Source organism: Lathyrus oleraceus, chromosome 1, assembly GCF_024323335.1.
Source record: "Lathyrus oleraceus cultivar Zhongwan6 chromosome 1, CAAS_Psat_ZW6_1.0, whole genome shotgun sequence".
Classification (NCBI taxonomy): Eukaryota; Viridiplantae; Streptophyta; class Magnoliopsida; order Fabales; family Fabaceae; genus Lathyrus; species Lathyrus oleraceus.
In genome coordinates, this window is record NC_066579.1 from 335,497,033 (window position 1) to 335,519,751 (window position 22,719).

At 36.6% G+C, this 22,719-nt stretch overlaps 1 pseudogene; it reads left to right on the top strand.

Moving 5' to 3' along the window:
* The window catches only part of LOC127105444 (uncharacterized), a 38,543-nt pseudogene extending 21,852 nt beyond the window's left edge, over positions 1 to 16,691 (top strand).
* Positions 16,692 to 22,719: the final 6,028 nt, after the last annotated feature.

Below are 22,719 nucleotides of genomic sequence, written 5' to 3' on the forward strand. Positions count from 1 at the left end.
GGAATATTCCCATATGAGGTTGTCCCATGTATATATTGAACAAAAAATTTCAAATTCTAAAGATCAAACTTAGGGTTCAGAGCATAAAAGTTTTTGGAGATGTGCACAATTTGCTTAAGACTTCTATTTATACACTAAGTAACATTCAAAATCAAATCCAAAATGAATGGAGAAATGCATAACTTTAATTTAAAGAGAAACTTGCTCAAGAGGAGTTAGAGAAAGCTTTAGATAAAAAGAGCTTTTATGGCATGAAAAATCAAGAGTCATATGACATGTTGAAGGGTAAATAAATACAACTTTCTTCCATAGAATGGAAAAAATAAAAAATTCCATAAATATGATCACAATGCTAAAACACAGAGGCAATGTCATTACAGATCCTCAAGAGATTGCAGATCATGCAGTAAGTTATTTCACTAACATCTTTTGTTTTGCATGTGTGACCTAAGATTCTTCATTATTTGAGGAGGCCATTCCATATATGGTAGATGATAACATGAAAAAATTGCTCACAATTATTCCACCAGAATCACCTGCCACTAATATCATTTATTGATAAATATGCATGCAAACACATAATCCACATTCTTCCTCTTTTTGATGATGACAATGCATCACTCAGTGAGGTAGACAAATAGAATAACATAGATTAATGATTAGAATGGTTAAACTCCCTCTAAAAAATTTAGAGAGTATTATCCTACTCTAGTTAAGAGTATACTTTTTCCTCTTTGGCATAATCAAAGACATGGAAGATAACATAAAGCAAGCACATAGATCATATAAAATACATAGAGAAAGGAAAGAAGAATAAAGAGAAAAAGCATCTAGAATATTTCAATCTATGCATAATTGATTTAATATTCCTAATTCAATTCTTATGAAAAATAATTTGTTTCTTAGTTCTTATGAAGAAGAGGTTTAATACAAATTTATGTCAGTTGATTATATGAATACACAATTACGCAAGTCTTATTTTCGAAATTATCTCTACCTAAATGATGTCTAACCTCAATGTGTTTCGTTCAAGAGTGAAGTATCAGAATTTTTGTGAGGTTTATGATACTAGTGTTGTCACATTTTATCGAAATAACTCTAAGATAAACTATGTAATCACTTAGTTGATGTTTCATCAAGATAATTTGCGCATACCAGCTACTCGAAACGATATATTGTGCCTTAGTTGTGGATAGTGGTACACTTGCTTGTTTCTTGCTATTCTAAGATACAAGTGAGTTACCAAGTAAGTGACACATACCACTGATACTTTTTTGATCCAATTTGCACCCAATAAAATCAGAGACACTGTACCCAATTAAGACATAATTCTTCCATTTGGGGTACCATAAAAACCTATTATTAGCGTGTTAGTGATATATCTCATGATGCATTTTACCATAGCGAGATACATTCATTTGGGGTTTGCTTGAAAATGGGCACAAAGACACAAAACAAACATGATATTAGGTTGATATGCAGTGAGATAAGTGAGATACCTTATCATACCTTGGTACATGTTTTCTTTGACAAACCTTCATCTCTCGTCTTTATCCAATCAACACGACATACTCATTGGAGTGGATATAGCCTTTGCTTTGTTCATCTTGAATCTTTTGAGTAATTATTTACAATACTTTTCTTAATCAACAAATGTACCTCTTTTAGATTGATGGATTTGAATGCCTATGAAGTATCGAAGCTCCCCTATCTTTAACATCTCAAACTCATTATGTATAATCTCAGAAAGTTCCTTACACAAGGATTTATTAGTAGCACCGAATATGATATCATTTACATAAATTTGAACTAATAAGATGTCATGCTCATTTTTTTTATGAAAAGGGTTTTCTCAACCTTTCCACTTTGGAAATAATTTTCAAGCAGAAACTTGCTCAAATGGTCGTACTAAGCTCTAGGAGCTTATTTTAGGTCGTATAAAGCCTTTTTCAGTTTGAAAACATGATCAAGAAAAAAAGAGTTTACAAATCCCAAATGTTGATCAACAAATATTTTCTCCTGGATGTAACCATTCAAGAATGCATAATTTACCTCCATTTTTTTTTAAATCAATGATGCATGAGAAAGCTAGAAGCATACTTATGGCTTCTAATCGAACTATAGGGGTCATAAGTTTCATCAAAATCCATGACTTTGGGGTGACATTCATATGGTAGGCATCTTGAAGAATCCGCTCGTGACACGTGTATAATGGAGTGAAGCGTTCCAAGGAATTTGGGGTGGGATTGAAGGTTGTTATATCACGAACAAGTATCGCATTTTTGTGCCTTATTCGCCCGTCAACCTCTTATTTTCCCATCCTTTACTTATTGTATTCCCCGTTATCTTCTTGGATTTTTTTCCCTTTTATGTAACATTCCACCCTCACCATGATCTCCTTTATTAAGGAAGGCGATTTTTGCCCCAAAAACTCGTTGAAGTGTCCCGCTTTGAGGCCATTATGGAAGTCCCCTACAAACATCTCTTGGTTGGGATGAGAGGACTTGATGGTTTCATCATTGAAGCATGCCAAGTATTCTCATAATGACTCGGAACTCGAAATATCCTTGGAGGATATTAAAGACGCTTGTGATGAACACCTTTCTATGCTTGCTGGTTGAAAATTGGTGTATAATTTTCCTCGTCATGTCTCGGTAGTTGGTAATATAGAGCCTAGGGAGGCTCATGTACCAAATGAGGGTTGTAACACCCCTTTTTCTACCCCAAAATACTTAACATATAATCAAAGTAAATAAGCACGCATATGAACAAAAGGGCGTCACATCGACGTTTTCAAAAACTAAGAGCTTTCAAAAACCAATCATCATTCCTCATCAATATACCATACACCTGGTCATTCAAAATAACACATTTCACTTCTCATGAATATTCAAGAATATGCGTTCGCAGCGGAAAATAATGAATACTCATGCATTTCATAAAATGATCCATGTCCCATACCATGATCATCTCTCAATAATCTCTTCGATTAAACATGTTCACAAGTAATAACATAATATGTATCCGAATCAGATATGAGTTCAATACTACGAATCTACCCAGTGTTACATGACCAGAGCATTGACTCACTACTTAGTCTCTAAACTGAAACACGGAAACTCTCCAGCTAAATCTCGGGTGAGCTACCATCCACTTACTTCAGCGATACTACTCCTGAGTATCTGCACGATACCCATGTAAAGGTAACATTCAAACATAAAGGGTGAGAATTCAAATCATTATGAAGAAGTATAATCAAGCACAATGATTAAATCAACAATTAAAGGAATTCATCACACTTCGTATAATCATGTAAATAATACTAATCAATATTTATTTCACATGTTCCAAACATCCATCAACATGCAAGGAGTATAATATTAAAATCCAATACTATATTCCCAAATATACACATAACTACAATTATCACATAATCACGTATTTTGCAAGTTATGTATTCAAACATCATCAAATTCAATTACCATAACTCATACACACATTACAATCACATCAATGCACATATTCAATTTCCACATAACTCTAATGTGACTCAATGCATGACATGTGACTCTATGCATGTGGTACCATAATGTGAACCCAATGTTTCACCGCTTTCCGATTCAATATCTAGAATCCAAGCCACGCTTCCGATCCGGACAAGATCAAAGCCACTACCACGCCTATTTCCAATTAAGGATCAACGTGTGCTACATCTACCATGCCTATTTCCAATTAAGGATCAACGTGTGCTACGTCTATTTCCAATTAAGGATCACCGTCTATCTACCACGCCTATTTCCAATTAAGGATCAACGTGTGCTACGTCTATTTCCAATTAAGGATCACAGTCTATCTACCACGCCTATTTCCAATTAAGGATCAACGTGTGCTACATCTACCACGCCTATTTCCAATTAAGGATCAACGTGTGCTACCATGTGAACCCACAGTTTCATCGCTTCCACCATGAAGCCGACCATGCCATGAATGAATGTACAAATACCAACAACATATGCAATTAAGATCATCTCTACCATCTTAACATTCCACATATCACCATAATTCAACTCTATGAATTATCCACCAATGGTACATATACATATTCATAACAAATACACCATTCACATAATATGCAATTAAGATCATCTCTACCATCTTAACATTCATAACAAATACACCATTCATATAATATGCAATTAAGATCATCTCTACCATCTTAACATTCCATATATCACCATAATTCGACTCTATGAATTATCCATCAATGATACATATACACATTCATAACAAATACACCATTCACATAATATGCAATTAAGATCATCTCTACCATCTTAACATTCATAACAAATACACCATTCACATAATATGCAATTAAGATCATCTCTACCATCTTAACATTCATAACAAATACACCATTCATATAATATCTATTAGAGTCATCTTTCTAATGCTTTAAACCCCAACCCAAAATGATTCACGAGTTGAAAGTTATGAATAAAACCGTGCACGAAGGCGTTACTAAAACGTTGTTGTTTTCCAAATTTTCCAACATAATTTTCATCTTCTTCAACCCTAAAAACGTCCATGAAATAATTTCCAAAATTATTTTATTCCTGAAACAAAGTTATATCCTTCTGTTTCAGGTATCCAACGCTTCGAACGGCACTCAATTTGGACTTACGGATCAAAAGTTATGACCAAAACGATTCCGACCGAAAAACATAAAAAAAGGCTCGCGATTGCGACGGACAGAATGCAGAATTTTCTGCGGTTTTCATCGTTGGAGGACCTTCGGACCTCCGATTTCAATTCCGTAAAAAGCCAAACGTTCAGAAAATTATAAGTTGCACAATACTTTAAATATATAATGTTAATTTGCAATTTTAACACAATCAATCACCACAATCAAGCATACTCATCAAAACCTAACAATTCCAAACAACCATACAAAATTAGGGATTTTAACCTAAACATACATCTACCCATTGACCCAATCAAACTAACCCATAATAATAATGATTCCCCCTTACCTCTTTGATTTTCTAGAAACCCTAGCTCTTCTCTTGTTCTTCCCCTCTTCTCCTTACTTTTCCTCTTCGCTTTCTCTATTGTTATCAAATGATCAAGTGAATCCTAATTCTCACTCTCCTCCCTTTTATATACTAGTATTCTATTTGGGCTTAAATCATGATACTTCTAATTTAATTAATAGGCCCAATAAGACCTAATATTTAAATATCTCTAATTAGTTCAATTAAATTAAACTAACACAATATGCACACCAAGTTAATTAATTCAATTATTCATGATAACTCATATCAACTAAATAATTAATTAACACACCAAATTAATTAATATAATCAATTATTATACTACTTAACAACCAATTAATTAATTAACACTCCAAATAAATAAAATAAAATATAGTAATAATAATATAATAATTAATTACTAAAATTGGGTTGTTACAACTCTCCCCCACTTAAAAGATTTTCGTCCTCGAAAATACCTCAAACGAACAACTTCGGATACGATTCCTTCATCTTATCCTCGAGTTCCCAAGTAATATTTCCATTGGCGACTCCGCCCCATATTACTTTCACCAAAGCAATCTCCTTACCACGAAGCTTCTTCACTTCTCGATCTTTAATTCGCATAAGTGATGTATCAACCGTCAAATTATCCCGCACTTGCACATCATCTAATGGAACAGTATGCGATGGGTCCGCAATGTACCTCCTCAATTGAGACACATGGAACACATCATGAAGATTAAAAAGTGATGGTGGTAATGCAATCCGATATGCCACTTCACCTATCCTATCGGAAATCTGATAAGGACCAATGAAACGCGGCGTCAACTTACGCGACTTCAAAGCTCTACCAACACCCGTTATTGGCGTAACTCGAAGAAACGCTTGCTCATCTTTCTCAAACTCAAGAGCTTTCCTCCTCTTATCATGATAACTCTTTTGACGACTCTGAGAAGCCTTCATCTTCTCTTGAATTATCTTAATCTTATCCGTAGTCTCTTGAATCAACTCGGGTCCAACCACAACACTCTCTCCCGATTCATACCAACATAAAGGAGTTCTACACGTTCTACCATAAAGAGCCTCAAAAGGTGTCACTCCAATACTCGAATGGAAACTGTTGTTATACGTAAACTCGATCAAAGGCAAGAAACTATCCCAATTTCCTCCTTGTTCCAAAACACAAGACCTTAAAAGATCTTCAAGTGATTGAATAGTCCTCTCCGTTTGACCATCAGTTTGCGGATGATATGCCGAACTCAAACGCAACTTCGTACCCAAAGCACTTTGCAAACCTTCCCAAAATCTCGAAGTGAACCTCGGATCTCTATCTAAAACAATGCTCGACGGAATACCATGCAAACACACAATCCTCTCGATGTACAACTTAGCAAGTCTGTCCATCGAATAATCCATTCTCATCGGAATAAAATGAGCACATCTCGTCAACCTGTCCACAACGACCCAAATCACATCACAATTACTCGATGTTCTTGGCAAACCCGAAACAAAATCCATAGAGATACTATCCCACTTCCACTCGGGAATAGATAACGGTTCCATCAAACCAGACGACTTTTGATGTTCAATCTTTGACTTTTGACAAGTCAAACATGAATACACAAATTCTGCTACATCCTTCTTCATACCTTGCCACCAAAACATCTTCCTCAAGTCTTGATACATTTTAGTAGCACCAGGATGAATGCTCAGACCACTTCTATGCCCTTCCTCAAGAATTCTTTTTCTCAAATCCGCAACATCCGGAACACAAACTCGATCACGACACCTCATGATACCATTCTCATCAATCCTAAAGTCACCACCTTTACCTTGGTTAATCAATGTCATAACATCGACTAATTTCAAATCTGACTTCTGGCCTTCTCTAATCTCGTCAAGAATGCCACACGTAAGCTTCAACATCCCAAGCTTAACACACGAAGGCGCCGCTTCACAAACCAAACTCAAATCTCTAAATTGCTCCAACAATTCAAACTCTCGAATCATCAACAAAGACATGTACAATGACTTCCTACTCAATGCATCAGCTACAACATTCGCCTTTCCAGGATGATAATTCAAACCAAAATCATAATCTTTCAAGAATTCCAACCATCTCCTTTGCCTCATATTCAATTCTTTCTGATCGAACAAGTACTTCAAACTCTTGTGATCACTAAACACGTCAAATCGCGATCCAAACAAATAATGTCTCCAAAGCTTCAACACAAACACAACGGCGGCCAACTCTAAATCATGCGTCGGATAATTCCTTTCATGAACTTTAAGTTGCCTTGAAGCATAACCTACCACTTGCCCTTTTTGCATCAGAACACCTCCCAAACTCACAAACTATTGGCAATTCTCCAATCGTCCTCTTCTCATGAATATCCAAAGTTGCCAACAACATAAACAACTTGGCACCATCTTGCACCGATTCATCAACTTACTTAGCAGACACAACCAATCTTCCTTAGCACCAACCCCAGGGAAATAATTGTCTTCTCAAAACAGTTGATTTACACCCGATTAACTTCTAACCAACACCATCTTCGAATCCGACCTCTCTTCGGGTTCAGGAAAAACACAACATTCTCAAAACAGGTTAACTAGCCAACACTGCACTCCTGCATGCAACAACCTAATGTCCAAGCTCGATACAATTGGAACATCCAAGAGAAGCAGACGCTTTTCCCCCACTTATTTCATTCCCAACCTGCAATGTAGAATAAAACAAGCATCGACAGTGTTCTCACACATGTGTCGCATACTAGGGAACAAACATAATTAAACAACCTGGCCGGACGGACCGACCTACTCTGATACCACTTATGTAACAGAGCAGACAACCAGACAAACATCGTCCTAAACAACCCGAACAACCAGACGAACAGTATAGATCGTGTCAGATACATAAATCAAATACAACAGGATTGGAAAACCCTAACGACTATTGACCAACTGGTCGACCATGCTCTGACACCACTAATGTAACACCCCTTTTTCTACCCCAAAATACTTAATATATAATCAGAGTAAATAAGCACGCATATGAACAAAAGGGCGTCACATCGACGTTTTCAAAAACTAAGAGCTTTCAAAAACCAAACATCATTCCTCATCAATATACCATACACCTGGTCATTCAAAATAACACATTTCACTTCTCATGAATATTCAAGAATATGCGTTCGCAACGGAAAATAATGAATACTCATGCATTTCATAAAATGATCCATGTCCCATACCATGATCATCTCTCAATAATCTCTTCAATTAAACATGTTCACAAGTAATAACATAATACGTATCCAAATCAGATATGAGTTCAATACTACGAATCTACTCAGTGTTACATGACCAGAGCATTGACTCAGTACTTAGTCTCTAAACTGAAACACGGAAACACTTCAGCTAAATCTCGGGTGAGCTACCGTCCACTTACTTCAGCGATACTACTCCTGAGTATCTGCACGATATCCATGTAAAGGTAACATTCAAACAGAAAGGGTGAGAATTCAAATCATTATGAAGAAGTATAATCAAGCACAATGATTAAATCAACAATTAAAGGAATTCATCACACTTCGTATAACCATGTAAATAATACTAATCAATATTTATTTCACATGTTCCAAACATCCATCAACACGCAAGGAGTATAATATTAAAATCCAATACTATATTCCCAAATATACACATAACTACAATTATCACATAATCACGTATTTTGCAAGTTATGTATTCAAACATCATCAAATTCAATTACCATAACTCATACACACATCACAATCACATCAATGCACATATTCAATTTCCACATAACTCTAATAAGACTCAATGCATGACATGTGACTCTATACATGTGGTACCATAATGTGAACCCAACGTTTCACCGCTTTCCGATTCAATATCTAGAATCCAAGCCACGCTTCCGATTCGGACAAGATCAAAGACACTACCACGCCTATTTCCAATTAAGGATCAACGTGTGCTACATCTACCACGCCTAATTCCAATTAAGGATCAATGTGTGCTACGTCTATTTCCAATTAAGGATCGCCGTCTACCTACCACGCCTATTTCCAATTAAGGATCAACGTGTGCTACGTCTATTTCCAATTAAGGATCACCGTCTATCTACCACGCCTATTTCCAATTAAGGATCAACGTGTGCTACATCTACCACACCTATTTCCAATTAAGGATCAACGTGTGTTACCATGTGAACCCACAGTTTCACCGCTTCCACCATGAAGCCGACCATGCCATGAATGAATGTACAAATACCAACAACATATGCAATTAAGATCATCTCTACCATCTTAACATTCCACATATCACCATAATTCAACTCTATGAATTATCCACCAATGGTACATATACACATTCATAACAAATACACCATTCACATAATATGCAATTAAGATCATCTCTACCATATTAACATTCATAACAAATACACCATTCACATAATATGCAATTAAGATCATCTCTACCATCTTAACATTCCATATATCACCATAATTCGACTCTATGAATTATCCACCAATGGTACATATACAAATTCATAACAAATACACCATTCACATAATATGCAATTAAGATCATCTCTACCATCTTAACATTCATAACAAATACACCATTCACATAATATGCAATTAAGATCATCTCTACCATCTTAACATTCATAACAAATACACCATTCACATAATATTTATTAGAGTCATCTTTCTAATTCTTTAAACCCCAACCCAAAATGATTCACGAGTTGAAAGTTATGAATAAAACCGTGCACGAAGGCGTTACTAAAACGTTGTTGTTTTCTAAATTTTCTAACATAATTTTCATCTTCTTCAACCCAAAAACGTCAATGAAAAAATCTCCAAAATAATTTTATCCCTGAAACAAAGTTATAGCCTTCTGTTTCAGATATCCAACTCTTCGAACGACACTCGATTTGGACTTACAGATCAAAAGTCATGACCAAAACGATTCCGACCGAAAAACATAAAAAAGGCTCGCGATTGCGATGGACAGAATGCAGAATTTTCCGCGGTTTTCATCGTTGGAGGACTTTTGGACCTCCGATTTCAATTCCGTAAAAAGTCAAACGTTCAGAAAATTATAACTCGCACAATACTCTAAATATATAACGTTAATTTGCAGTTTTAACACAATCAATCACCACAATCAAGCATACTCATCAAAACCTAACAATTCCAAACAACCATACAAAATTAGGGATTTTAACCTAAACATACATCTACCCATTGACTCAATCATACTAACCCATAATAATAAGGATTCCCCCCTTACCTCTTTGATTTTCTGGAAACCCTAGCTCTTCTCTTGTTCTTCCCCTCTTCTCATTGCTTTTCCTCTTCTCTTTCTCTATTGTTGTCAAATGATCAAGTGAATCCTAATTCTCACTCTCCTCCCTTTTATATACTAGTATTCTATTTGGGCTTAAATCATGATACTTCTAATTTAATTAATAGGCCCAATAAGACCTAATATTTAAATATCTCTAATTAGTTCAATTAAATTAAACTATCACAATATGCACACCAAGTTAATTAATTCAATTATTCATGATAACTCATATCAACTAAATAATTAATTAACATACCAAATTAATTAATATAATCAATTATTATACTACTTAACAACCAATTAATTAATTAACACTCCAAATAAATAAAATAAAATATAGTAATAATAATATAATAATTAATTACTAAAATTGGGTTGTTACAAGGGTTGCCTCCTTCGTTCTTCCTGCAATTAGTTTGCATTTTAGGGAATTAATGGCTCAAATAATGGTCATTTGGGTATTAATAGTAATAATGTGTTCTTGAGGGTCGCTCTTGTCGTCGAAAATCACTAAGGAATGCGAGTTAAAGTTACATGGGACATGCACGTCCCAACTTTCCGCCGACAAGGGTTCAAAGGTCCACTAGATATTCTTGTTCGTCAATTGCAGGCTGTGTATTGCTATTGTAGATCCCACACATTATCTTGTAGTGTCTCATTCTAATGAGGTATTGGCGATGATTATTGATATTGGCGACAACCCTTGTCATCATGAAACAAGGTTGGGTTTGTAACACCCCGATTAAAATAAGGGAATTATTTAATTGAGTTAATATTATTTTATTAATTTAATTAAATAAAGTTGGATTATTGGAATATTTTATTATTATTATAAGATGTTATTTATTTTAATAATAATTAAATAAATAAATAAAGGGAATATGAAGAGTGGAAGGGCAAAAGTGGAAAGGGGATAAAAGAGTCCAAGTGAAACTTAGGTTGTTTTCACGTATTGTGTCTCAGAATCAGAGAGAAAGGGAAAAGCTGCAGAGAAAGAGAAGGAAGAGGAAAAGGCCAAAGATTGCTCGGAGCTTCCTTCAATCCAAAGAGGTAAGGGGTCTGAACCATTATGAAACGATAATATGCGAGCAATTTCGTGTTATCTGTGTGATTGTTGATGGATTTTGGGGATTTTAGGGAGATTGAGAAAGTTGGGGTTTTGAGGGAAAACCCTCCGATTTGTGAATCCTGTTGCGTTATATGTACTGTAGTCGAAGTATGTTGTGTATATATGTCTGTTAAATGTCGATTTTGGTTGGTTAGCTGTGGGGTACGGTTTATGGCGAGTAGAGAAGCAAAGCTGCGCTGAATTCTGCAGCAGAGGGGTTCTGTCGCGCGCGATTCGCGGCGCGAAGCCTAGTTCGCGGCGCGAACTGGGCAGGATTTAGAGGAGTTCTGTAACTCATTATTCGCGACGCGAACCCTGCTTCGCGGCGCGTACTGAAGCGAAATAAGTTATTCGCGACGCGATCCTTCGTTCGCGGCGCGAACTGTGTTGTATTGGAGAGTTCGCGGCGCGTCCCTATGTTGGCGGCGCGAACTGGCGAAATGCAGAAGCTAATGCTGGTGGGTTTGGAGTACGTTGAGTTGCGAGACTCTTAGTAAGTCGCTGTAGTTGTACTATAAACCATTAATAGTGATTATATGAATTGTATGAGGTGTTATGATGATGCTACGTTGAACTTATGTGTTTAATTATGAATATGTTATGTGACGATGTGATATCGTTATGATGTTGTTGTTGTTTTGTTGAGTTGTATGTCATGATATTAATGATGATGATAACATGACCAATGATGTTGTTGTTGCTATGATGATTATGATGCATGTTTGATGTGCATGCATTCATGAAAGGCCGATGCCTAGTGATGAACGGACATGAGTTCCAATGATGTTGTTGACTCCGGGCTTGTTGAGAGGCTTGGTTCCTTACGGGGGACTCGGATTCTATGGTGATGAATCTGGGAGTGGTGATCCTGTAGTTGATCACAAAATGGGTATACCGAGTCGTGTTGAGTCATGCATGGGTTTGTGCATTGCATTTGATGTGTTGCTTTGTTGATGTTCATGAGTTTGTTAATTTTGATGATGATGATGAGTTGTGTGTGCCTATGGGAAATATATATTTATGTTTATATTTCTGTCGTTATATTATTATTTAATAATGTAATTCTCACCCCTTCTGCATGTGTTTCTGTTCATCTATGATGAGCAATGTGCAGATAATGTGGAGTAGCTATTGTTGAGGTTCGAAGAATAAGAGTAGAGTCATTCTACAGAGTCGAGTCAATGCTCTGGTCATGTGACACCGGGGATTATGGGATTCGATAGCCATATTATTGTTATTTACGTTGTTTGTGATGAATGATTTGTTGAGATCATGTTGGCACATTATAAATAAATAATTATGTTGTTGTCCGCTGCGAAGTTTTAATAAAACAAATAATATGATTTATGTTGTGATGAAATGAGTGTTATGTTTTTATGAAATGTAAACTCTTCTACATGTTGTACTCTGATAATCTATTTAAATATGTCGTTTGGGTAGAAGGGTGTTACATTAGTGGTATCAGAGCATGGTCAGTCCAGTCGAGTCGTAATGTGAGGTTTTCCCTGTTGGTCGATTAGTGTGAATGACACTGTCGATATTTAACGGTTGTGGTTGTGTTGTGCAGAGTATGGCTGGAGAAAATGACCGTGCGATTGCTGAGGCTTTGACTGCTATGGCGCAGGCTATGCAGGCGCAGCAGAATCCGCCGGTCGATGAGTTTAAGAATTTGGGAAGGTTTCTGAAGAATAACCCTCCTACATTCAAAGGGCGCTATGACCCAGATGGTGCTCAGATTTGGCTGAAGGAAATTGAGAAGATTTTCCGAGTGATGACGTGTACTGAAGCACAGAAGGTGCAGTTTGGTACGCATATGTTATCTGAAGAGGCTGAAGACTGGTGGGATAACACTCGCCAGAGAATTGCAGTACCAGGTGCTGAGATGACTTGGGAAAGGTTCAAGACGGCCTTTCTGGAGAAATATTTTCCTGCTGATGTGCGATGTAAGAAGGAGATGGAATTTCTAGGACTGAAGCAAGGTAACATGTCTGTTGCTGATTACGCTTCGAAGTTTGAGGAGCTGGTGCAGTATTGTCCTCATTATAATAATGCTGATGCTGAGGAATCCAAGTGTGTCAAGTTTGAGAATGGGTTGCGTCCAGAGATCAAACAAGGCATTGGTTACCAGGAGATTCGTAGGTTTCCTACACTGGTTAATAAGTGCAGGATATTCGATGAAGATAGCAAGGCTAGGACTGCTCATTACAAGAGTCTTAGTGAGAAGAAGAATAAGGATCGTGGTAGTCCTTATGCATCTCCGAATGGTAAAGGTAAGCAGAAAGTGGTAGATGAGAAGAAGCCAAGTGGGGGAGGATCTCCCATAGCTGGTAAATGTTTCAGGTGTGGCGAGCCAGGCCACCGTGCTGATAGCTGTACCAAGAAAGTGCTGAGATGTTTCCGACGCGGTCAGGCTGGTCATAGAGTTACGGAATGTAAGGATGCTGGTCCGACATGTTTTAATTGTGGCGAGAAAGGCCATATCAGTTCGCAGTGCTCGAAACCGAAGAAGGCGGCTACTGCGGCTCATACTACTGGTAGGGTGTTTGCTCTGAGTGGGACTGAAGCTTCTAAAGAAGATAATCTGATTAAAGGTACTTGCTTGATTAATAATGTTGAATTGCTTGCTATTGTTGACACTGGTGCTACTCATTCGTTTATTTCGTATGAGTGTGCGACCAGGATTGGTGTGATTATGTCGTCCCTAGGCGGAAGTATGGTGATAGATACTCCTGCTAATGGTTCTGTGAGGACTTCTGTTGTCTGTAAAGGGTGTCATTTGACGATCTTTGGGAGAGAGTTCGTGGTTGATTTGGTGTGCTTACCCTTGCACCAAATCGATATTATTCTGGGAATGAATTGGCTAGAATTCTATGGCGTGTTTATCAACTGCTATAGTAAGACGGTGCGGTTTTCTGAAGTTGGCGAGAATGATGAGGCAAGATTTCTATCTGCTAGGCAGGTGGGGGAATTTGTGAAAGATGAAGCTCAGGTATTCGCTTTATTTGCGTCTCTGCAAGCGGATAGGAAAGTGGTGAGTGTAGATTTGCCTGTTGTCTGTGAATTTCAGGATGTGTTTCCGGAGGATGTAAGTGAATTACCTCCAGAACGTGAAGTCGAATTTGCCATTGACTTAGTACCAGGTACGAGTCCAGTGTCGATGTCTCCTTATAGAATGTCGGCAACTGAATTAGTTGAATTGAAGAAGCAACTTGAAGAATTGCTTGAGAAGAAGTTTGTGCGTCCAAGTGTTTCTCCTTGGGGTGCACCAGTATTGTTAGTGAAGAAGAAAGAAGGTACGATGAGGTTGTGTGTCGATTATCGGCAGTTGAATAAGGTGACTATCAAGAATCGGTATCCATTGCCGAGGATTGATGATTTGATGGATCAGTTGGTTGGAGCTCATGTTTTCAGTAAGATTGATTTGCGGTCGGGTTATCATCAGATCCGAGTGAAGTCAGATGATATTGCGAAGACTGCTTTCCGTACGAGGTATGGTCATTATGAATACACTGTGATGCCGTTCGGTGTGTCTAATGCTCCAGGTGTGTTTATGGAATATATGAATCGTATATTTCATCCGTACCTTGATAATTTTGTTGTGGTGTTCATAGATGATATATTGATATATTCTAAGACGGAAGAAGAGCATGCAGGACATCTGAGAGTTGTTTTGCAGGTGTTAAGAGAAAAGAAATTATATGCAAAGTTATCTAAATGTGAGTTCTGGTTGAAGGAAGTGAGTTTCCTTGGCCATGTGATTTCGAGTGGTGGAATTTCTGTTGATCCTGCTAAAGTTGTTGCTGTATTACAGTGGGAGACTCCAAAGTCTGCTACTGAGATACGCAGTTTTCTGGGGTTAGCTGGTTACTATCGCAGATTTATTGAGGGCTTCTCTAAGTTGGCATTGCCGTTGACGCAGTTGACTAAGAAGGGTCAGGTGTATGTGTGGGATGCAGCTTGTGAAGCGAGTTTTGTTGAGTTGAAGAAGCGGTTGACCAGTGCTCCAGTGTTGATCTTGCCTAATCCTGGTGAGTCCTTCGTTGTTTATTGTGATGCTTCTTTGATGGGTCTTGGTGGTGTTTTGATGCAGAACGGTAAAGTTGTAGCTTATGCTTCTAGACAGTTGAAAGTTCATGAGAGGAATTATCCTACGCATGATCTAGAACTTGCAGCTGTTGTATTTGTGTTGAAAATGTGGAGGCATTATCTGTATGGTTCCAGATTCGAAGTGTTCAGTGATCACAAGAGTCTGAAGTATCTGTTTGATCAGAAAGAGTTAAATATGAGGCAGAGAAGGTGGTTAGAATTACTGAAGGATTTCGACTTTGAATTGAGTTATCATCCCGGTAAGGCTAATGTAGTTGCAGATGCGCTGAGTAGAAAGTCTCTACATATGTCTATGATGATGGTTCGGGAGCTTGAGTTGATTGAACAGTTCCGTGATATGAGTTTGGGTTGTGAAGTTTCCGCCAATAGTGTAAAGTTGGGCATGCTGAAGTTGACTAGTGGAATTATGGAAGATATTCGGAATGGTCAGCAAGTTGACGTCGCTCTAGTTGATCATATTACTATGGTTAACCAGGGTAATGGTGGTAATTTTGAGATTGATGAGAATGGCATCCTGCGATTTAAAGGTAGAGTTTGTGTTCCTGAGGTGTCTGAATTGAAAAAAGAGTATTCTTGAAGAGGGCCATAGGAGTGGATTGAGTATCCATCCAGGTGCAACTAAAATGTATCAAGATTTGAAGAAATTGTTTTGGTGGGCTGGTATGAAAAGAGATGTTGCTAAGTTTGTGTATGCCTGTTTGACTTGTCAGAAGTCAAAGATTGAACATCAGAAACCGACAGGTATGATGCAACCTTTGAAGATTCCTGAATGGAAGTGGGATAGCATTTCCATGGATTTTGTGACGGGATTGCCGAGGACGGTGAAAGGTAATGATTCTATTTGGGTGATTGTGGATCGATTGACTAAGTCGGCGCATTTCTTGCCGATGAAGATTAATCACTCTTTAGAGAAGTTGGCAGAGTTGTATATTGAGGAGATAGTGAGGCTGCATGGTATTCCATCCAGTATTGTGTCTGATAGAGATCCCAGATTTACTTCTAGATTTTGGGAAAGTTTACAGAAAGCGTTGGGGACTAAGTTGAGGTTGAGTTCAGCTTATCATCCTCAGACTGATGGTCAGACTGAAAGAACTATCCAATCCTTGGAGGATTTGTTGAGAGCTTGTGTGTTGGAGCAGAGTGGTTCTTGGGATAGTTATTTGTCGTTGGTGGAGTTTACTTATAATAATAGTTTTCATGCTAGTATCGGTATGGCTCCATATGAAGCATTGTATGGTAGGAGGTGTAGGACTCCATTGTGTTGGTACGAATCAGGTGAGAGTGTTGTACTCGGACCTGAGATTGTGCAGCAGACGACTGAAAGGATTAAGATGATTCAGGAGAAAATGAAGGTTTCTCAGAGTCGTCAGAAGAGTTATCATGATAATAGGAGAAAGGCACTTGAGTTCCAAGAGGGAGATCACGTGTTCTTGAGAGTTACTCCGACGACAGGTGTGGGTAGAGCTTTAAAGTCTAAAAAGCTTACTCCGAGGTTTGTGGGTCCGTATCAGATTTTGAAGAGGGTTGGGGAAGTGGCGTATCGGATAGCTTTACCGCTGTCGCTTTCTAATCTACATGATGTGTTTCATGTATCTCAGTTGAGAAAATATATTGCGGATCCTTCGCATGTTGTTCAGTTGGATGATATCCAGGTGAGGGATAATTTGACCGTTGAGGTGTTGCCAATTCGGATAGATGACCGAGAAGAGAAGACCCTGAGAGGTAAGAAGATTGCTCTAGTGAAAGTTGTTTGGGGAGGTCCAGCTGGTGAGAGCTTGACTTGGGAGCGTGAAGATCAGATGAAGGAATCGTATCCGGCTCTATTCGCTTGAGGTATATTTTCGAGGACGAAAACTCTTTTAGTGGGGGAGAGTTGTAACACCCCGATTAAAATAAGGGAATTATTTAATTGAGTTAATATTATTTTATTAATTTAATTAAATAAAGTTGGATTATTGGAATATTTTATTATTATTATAAGATGTTATTTATTTTAATAATAATTAAATAAATAAATAAAGGGAATATGAAGAGTGGAAGGGCAAAAGTGGAAAGGGGATAAAAGAGTCCAAGTGAAACTTAGGTTGTTTTCACGTATTGTGTCTCAGAATCAGAGAGAAAGGGAAAAGCTGCAGAGAAAGAGAAGGAAGAGGAAAAGGCCAAAGATTGCTCGGAGCTTCCTTCAATCCAAAGAGGTAAGGGGTCTGAACCATTATGAAACGATAATATGCGAGCAATTTCGTGTTATCTGTGTGATTGTTGATGGATTTTGGGGATTTTAGGGAGATTGAGAAAGTTGGGGTTTTGAGGGAAAACCCTCCGATTTGTGAATCCTGTTGCGTTATATGTACTGTAGTCGAAGTATGTTGTGTATATATGTCTGTTAAATGTCGATTTTGGTTGGTTAGCTGTGGGGTACGGTTTATGGCGAGTAGAGAAGCAAAGCTGCGCTGAATTCTGCAGCAGAGGGGTTCTGTCGCGCGCGATTCGCGGCGCGAAGCCTAGTTCGCGGCGCGAACTGGGCAGGATTTAGAGGAGTTCTGTAACTCATTATTCGCGACGCGAACCCTGCTTCGCGGCGCGTACTGAAGCGAAATAAGTTATTCGCGACGCGATCCTTCGTTCGCGGCGCGAACTGTGTTGTATTGGAGAGTTCGCGGCGCGTCCCTATGTTGGCGGCGCGAACTGGCGAAATGCAGAAGCTAATGCTGGTGGGTTTGGAGTACGTTGAGTTGCGAGACTCTTAGTAAGTCGCTGTAGTTGTACTATAAACCATTAATAGTGATTATATGAATTGTATGAGGTGTTATGATGATGCTACGTTGAACTTATGTGTTTAATTATGAATATGTTATGTGACGATGTGATATCGTTATGATGTTGTTGTTGTTTTGTTGAGTTGTATGTCATGATATTAATGATGATGATAACATGACCAATGATGTTGTTGTTGCTATGATGATTATGATGCATGTTTGATGTGCATGCATTCATGAAAGGCCGATGCCTAGTGATGAACGGACATGAGTTCCAATGATGTTGTTGACTCCGGGCTTGTTGAGAGGCTTGGTTCCTTACGGGGGACTCGGATTCTATGGTGATGAATCTGGGAGTGGTGATCCTGTAGTTGATCACAAAATGGGTATACCGAGTCGTGTTGAGTCATGCATGGGTTTGTGCATTGCATTTGATGTGTTGCTTTGTTGATGTTCATGAGTTTGTTAATTTTGATGATGATGATGAGTTGTGTGTGCCTATGGGAAATATATATTTATGTTTATATTTCTGTCGTTATATTATTATTTAATAATGTAATTCTCACCCCTTCTGCATGTGTTTCTGTTCATCTATGATGAGCAATGTGCAGATAATGTGGAGTAGCTATTGTTGAGGTTCGAAGAATAAGAGTAGAGTCATTCTACAGAGTCGAGTCAATGCTCTGGTCATGTGACACCGGGGATTATGGGATTCGATAGCCATATTATTGTTATTTACGTTGTTTGTGATGAATGATTTGTTGAGATCATGTTGGCACATTATAAATAAATAATTATGTTGTTGTCCGCTGCGAAGTTTTAATAAAACAAATAATATGATTTATGTTGTGATGAAATGAGTGTTATGTTTTTATGAAATGTAAACTCTTCTACATGTTGTACTCTGATAATCTATTTAAATATGTCGTTTGGGTAGAAGGGTGTTACAGGGTTGCTGCTGGAATGAGAATGTGACACTTAAATTAGTTTTACAGAGCCTATAGTGGGTGTCATATGTACACGCCGACTACACTAATTGATAACCTACTAATGTTAAGTTAGTAAGAGTCACACACAATCTTATAAGTGAAAATTGTAAATTAATCCTCCTTTTACGTTCTTCTTCTTTTATAATGATATTAACCCATCTCTTTGGAATGCCAATTAATATCATTTAACGTGGTCGACTAGGTCCTATACTGAAGATTGAGATTCAATTTTGATAGAAGAGCTTATTTTTAGTAACAATGATCTTTAAACCCGATTCAGATATGTAGCTTGCATATGCTTATTTTTAGGCTCGAGTCTGATCTTTTTAGATGTCTGGTTGATATGTCAACCTATTTAAAAACCTATTTTATTTAAACATATTTAAATAAGTAACTAAATTAATATTTATATAGACTAAAAAAATTAAAAGATCAATGTATCTAAAATTTGTTTACATTGACTTCTTTGAATTTATCTAATAGCATAAACTTTGTGAGACTATTTCTTTAAAAAAAATGAAAATAATTTATAAAAACAACTTATAATATTGTTTATAAAATGTTTTCATTCAATATTTATAAGTTATTCAAGATAATTAAATTTTATTTTTGTATTTTAAATCAAGTATAATATACAATATAATAATAATAATAATACTTATTTTATTTTATGATCTGAAGTCTAGTCTTAATTAAATATACTTATAAATAATCTTACATTTTTTCTATTTAAAAAAAAAACTAATTTGATCTGAGTCTGTTAATTGGTTTGAAATATTTGTACTTCTAAGTTTAATCAGAGCTGTCATATAATATATCTAATTCAAAAGTATAATAAAATGGCATGACAATAAATAAAATTGATTTAGTTTTTAAGAGAACTTATTAAAAAATGATAAATTCAATTTTATAGCATCAACATAAGTTCCTTAAACTTGGCAACTTTTACTTCCGATAATCCCGTGAAGAAAACAAAAAAAATGTTAATTAAGATTAAAGCAAAGGTATATTGGATTGTAGTGGTTGTTCAATTGTCCAAATTATAAAGATAAAAAAACTAGAGGCCAAATTTAACCACTTATCACTATCTTATTGAAAGCAATACACTATCACCATCATTGTCATATTTGAATTTAATTTAATTTTGTTTTGGGCGTGACATTATATCTACATATGGCCGTCAAAAAAATGGTTGCCTAACTTTTGAGGTCCTTTAAGTAGTGTTGATATCTTTTATAAATGTGATAACGTGGATTGGATTAGATTCTCTTTTCATCTTCTTTTTTCCCTATTTTTTGGCATACGTATGTAGCTTTTCCTACTGCCTCATCCCCTCCCTACTTTAAAGTAGCATAATGTTATTCTTTTTTGTGTGAGTGAAGAATTAGTGCAAAGTTAAAGTCAATTAATAGTAATATTAATTATTTTTTTAATCTCCTAACTTAATTTAATGTGTTACTTTAATTTTTTAATTAAAAAAATTTACATGTTAGTCCTTTAAAAATGATTTAGTTAATCTAATTAGTCATTTCTACTAAATTTTCTAAAAAAATATCAACCCTTACCTATATGATAATCTAGTTGGATTTATTTTTGTCTATGTGACTTTTTTTTTACTATTATATTTTTATATCATTTCTCTCTTTCTCTTATCCCTTTTCAAAACCCTAGCCACCACCTTCTTTCTCTGAATAACGAGAGTGCATAATATGATATATCAACAAAAAACAAATATCAACCAACCAAATAATATGCAAAATAGTCTTCAATTTGATGCATTTGGATATGTTATTCCTGCTTCTTATAACATCAATTCCATTCCTGTCAAATCTTTTTAGATGTATAGGCGGTGGCTTCAGGTATCATCAATTCCATTTCTTTCGGATCTATTTAGATGCATATATGATGGCTTCGATGATAGCCCTAACACTGAACCTCACGCGCTCAGTATCTCTTCAGTTCGAAATTTCATTCCCCTACCCTCTATCATGAGATCCTTAAACCCATGTCATCCATGACATCTCTAACAAGAAACCTCTGGTGGCCAGCCTCATTTATGACTGAGAATCTCGGTCTCTAAGCCTCAATTTCAAATCACAAACTTCTATTTTTCCGTTTCTCTCATTCCATTCTCATTTCAATCGATTTCCTCTCCTTATTGAGGGTTATCTTTTGTTCCTATTTGTGACCAATAGATGAGTTAGGTTCTAGCTTAAAGCTTTTCATTAATTATTAGTAATCTATTTACATTATATTTTTAAATTAGGGATCGGGATCGGGAGAGAAGAACCAAAAAGATAGCATCTTGAGGCAACTTAACGAGAGAGAGTTATGTAATGGCTAGGTAACATTGACACAGAAGAAGAGAAGAGATTTTCTACAAGGACCACTTGCTCTCAATGATTTCTTATATCTATTATAAATTATTGTTCTATATTTATTTAATTGTTTTATTCAGCTTCTTGCACCATTTATTCTATTTTTTGGTTATTTGTCATGCATTGATTTTCTTTCTGATATACAATTTTTCAGTTACTGTGAAAGGGGTCTATTTTTCCTTGTAGAGCAAATAACACCAACACATTAATTTTTTATGTCTTCTTTCAAATTATAATAAGGGGATTAGTTCAAATATTCTATTCAGTTATGGATCTTATTATGTGAATCATTTCCTAATTTGTGCAATTATGCATTTGTTAAAGTGGTAGTGTTTAATGGTATTAATGCAGTGTTTAATGGTATTAATGCAGAAAATGCAGTTATTAATGGTATTGTTTGTCAAATATATTGGTGATTGTTTCAATTGATTAGTTGAATCATATAACATATGTACAATTACAAAAAAAAAAATCTACAAATTATTTTAATTGAAATCTTGACATTCATCTTATGCACATTTGTATGTTCATTCCATTTCTTATTTTTGGATGGATCTGCACATGTAATGGAGCAGACAAGGTTCATGAAGCTTGTGAAGTAGGCTTTTGTTGAGTGGCACAGTGCAGGAAAAGGCTACATTGTAGATGTTATTGTAATGATTGATGATGGAGTAGTAGTCATCACTTCTGGTCCATGTTATTGTAAATGTTGTTGCACATATTTGTTTGATCTATACATTGTTCATTCATGTAAGTGTTTCATATTTTTTTTTATAAATTATTAATATTTTGCAAGGGGGTTTAACTAGGGGTGACAAAACGGGCCGTCCGCCCCGCCACACCTTAAGCCCGCCAAAAAAGGGGCGGGACGGGCAAGCCCGCCAAATGAAGTTGGACTTAAAAATCTAACTCGCCCACCAAGGTGGCAGGTTAGCGGACGACGGTCTTACCCGCATTTTTTTTAAT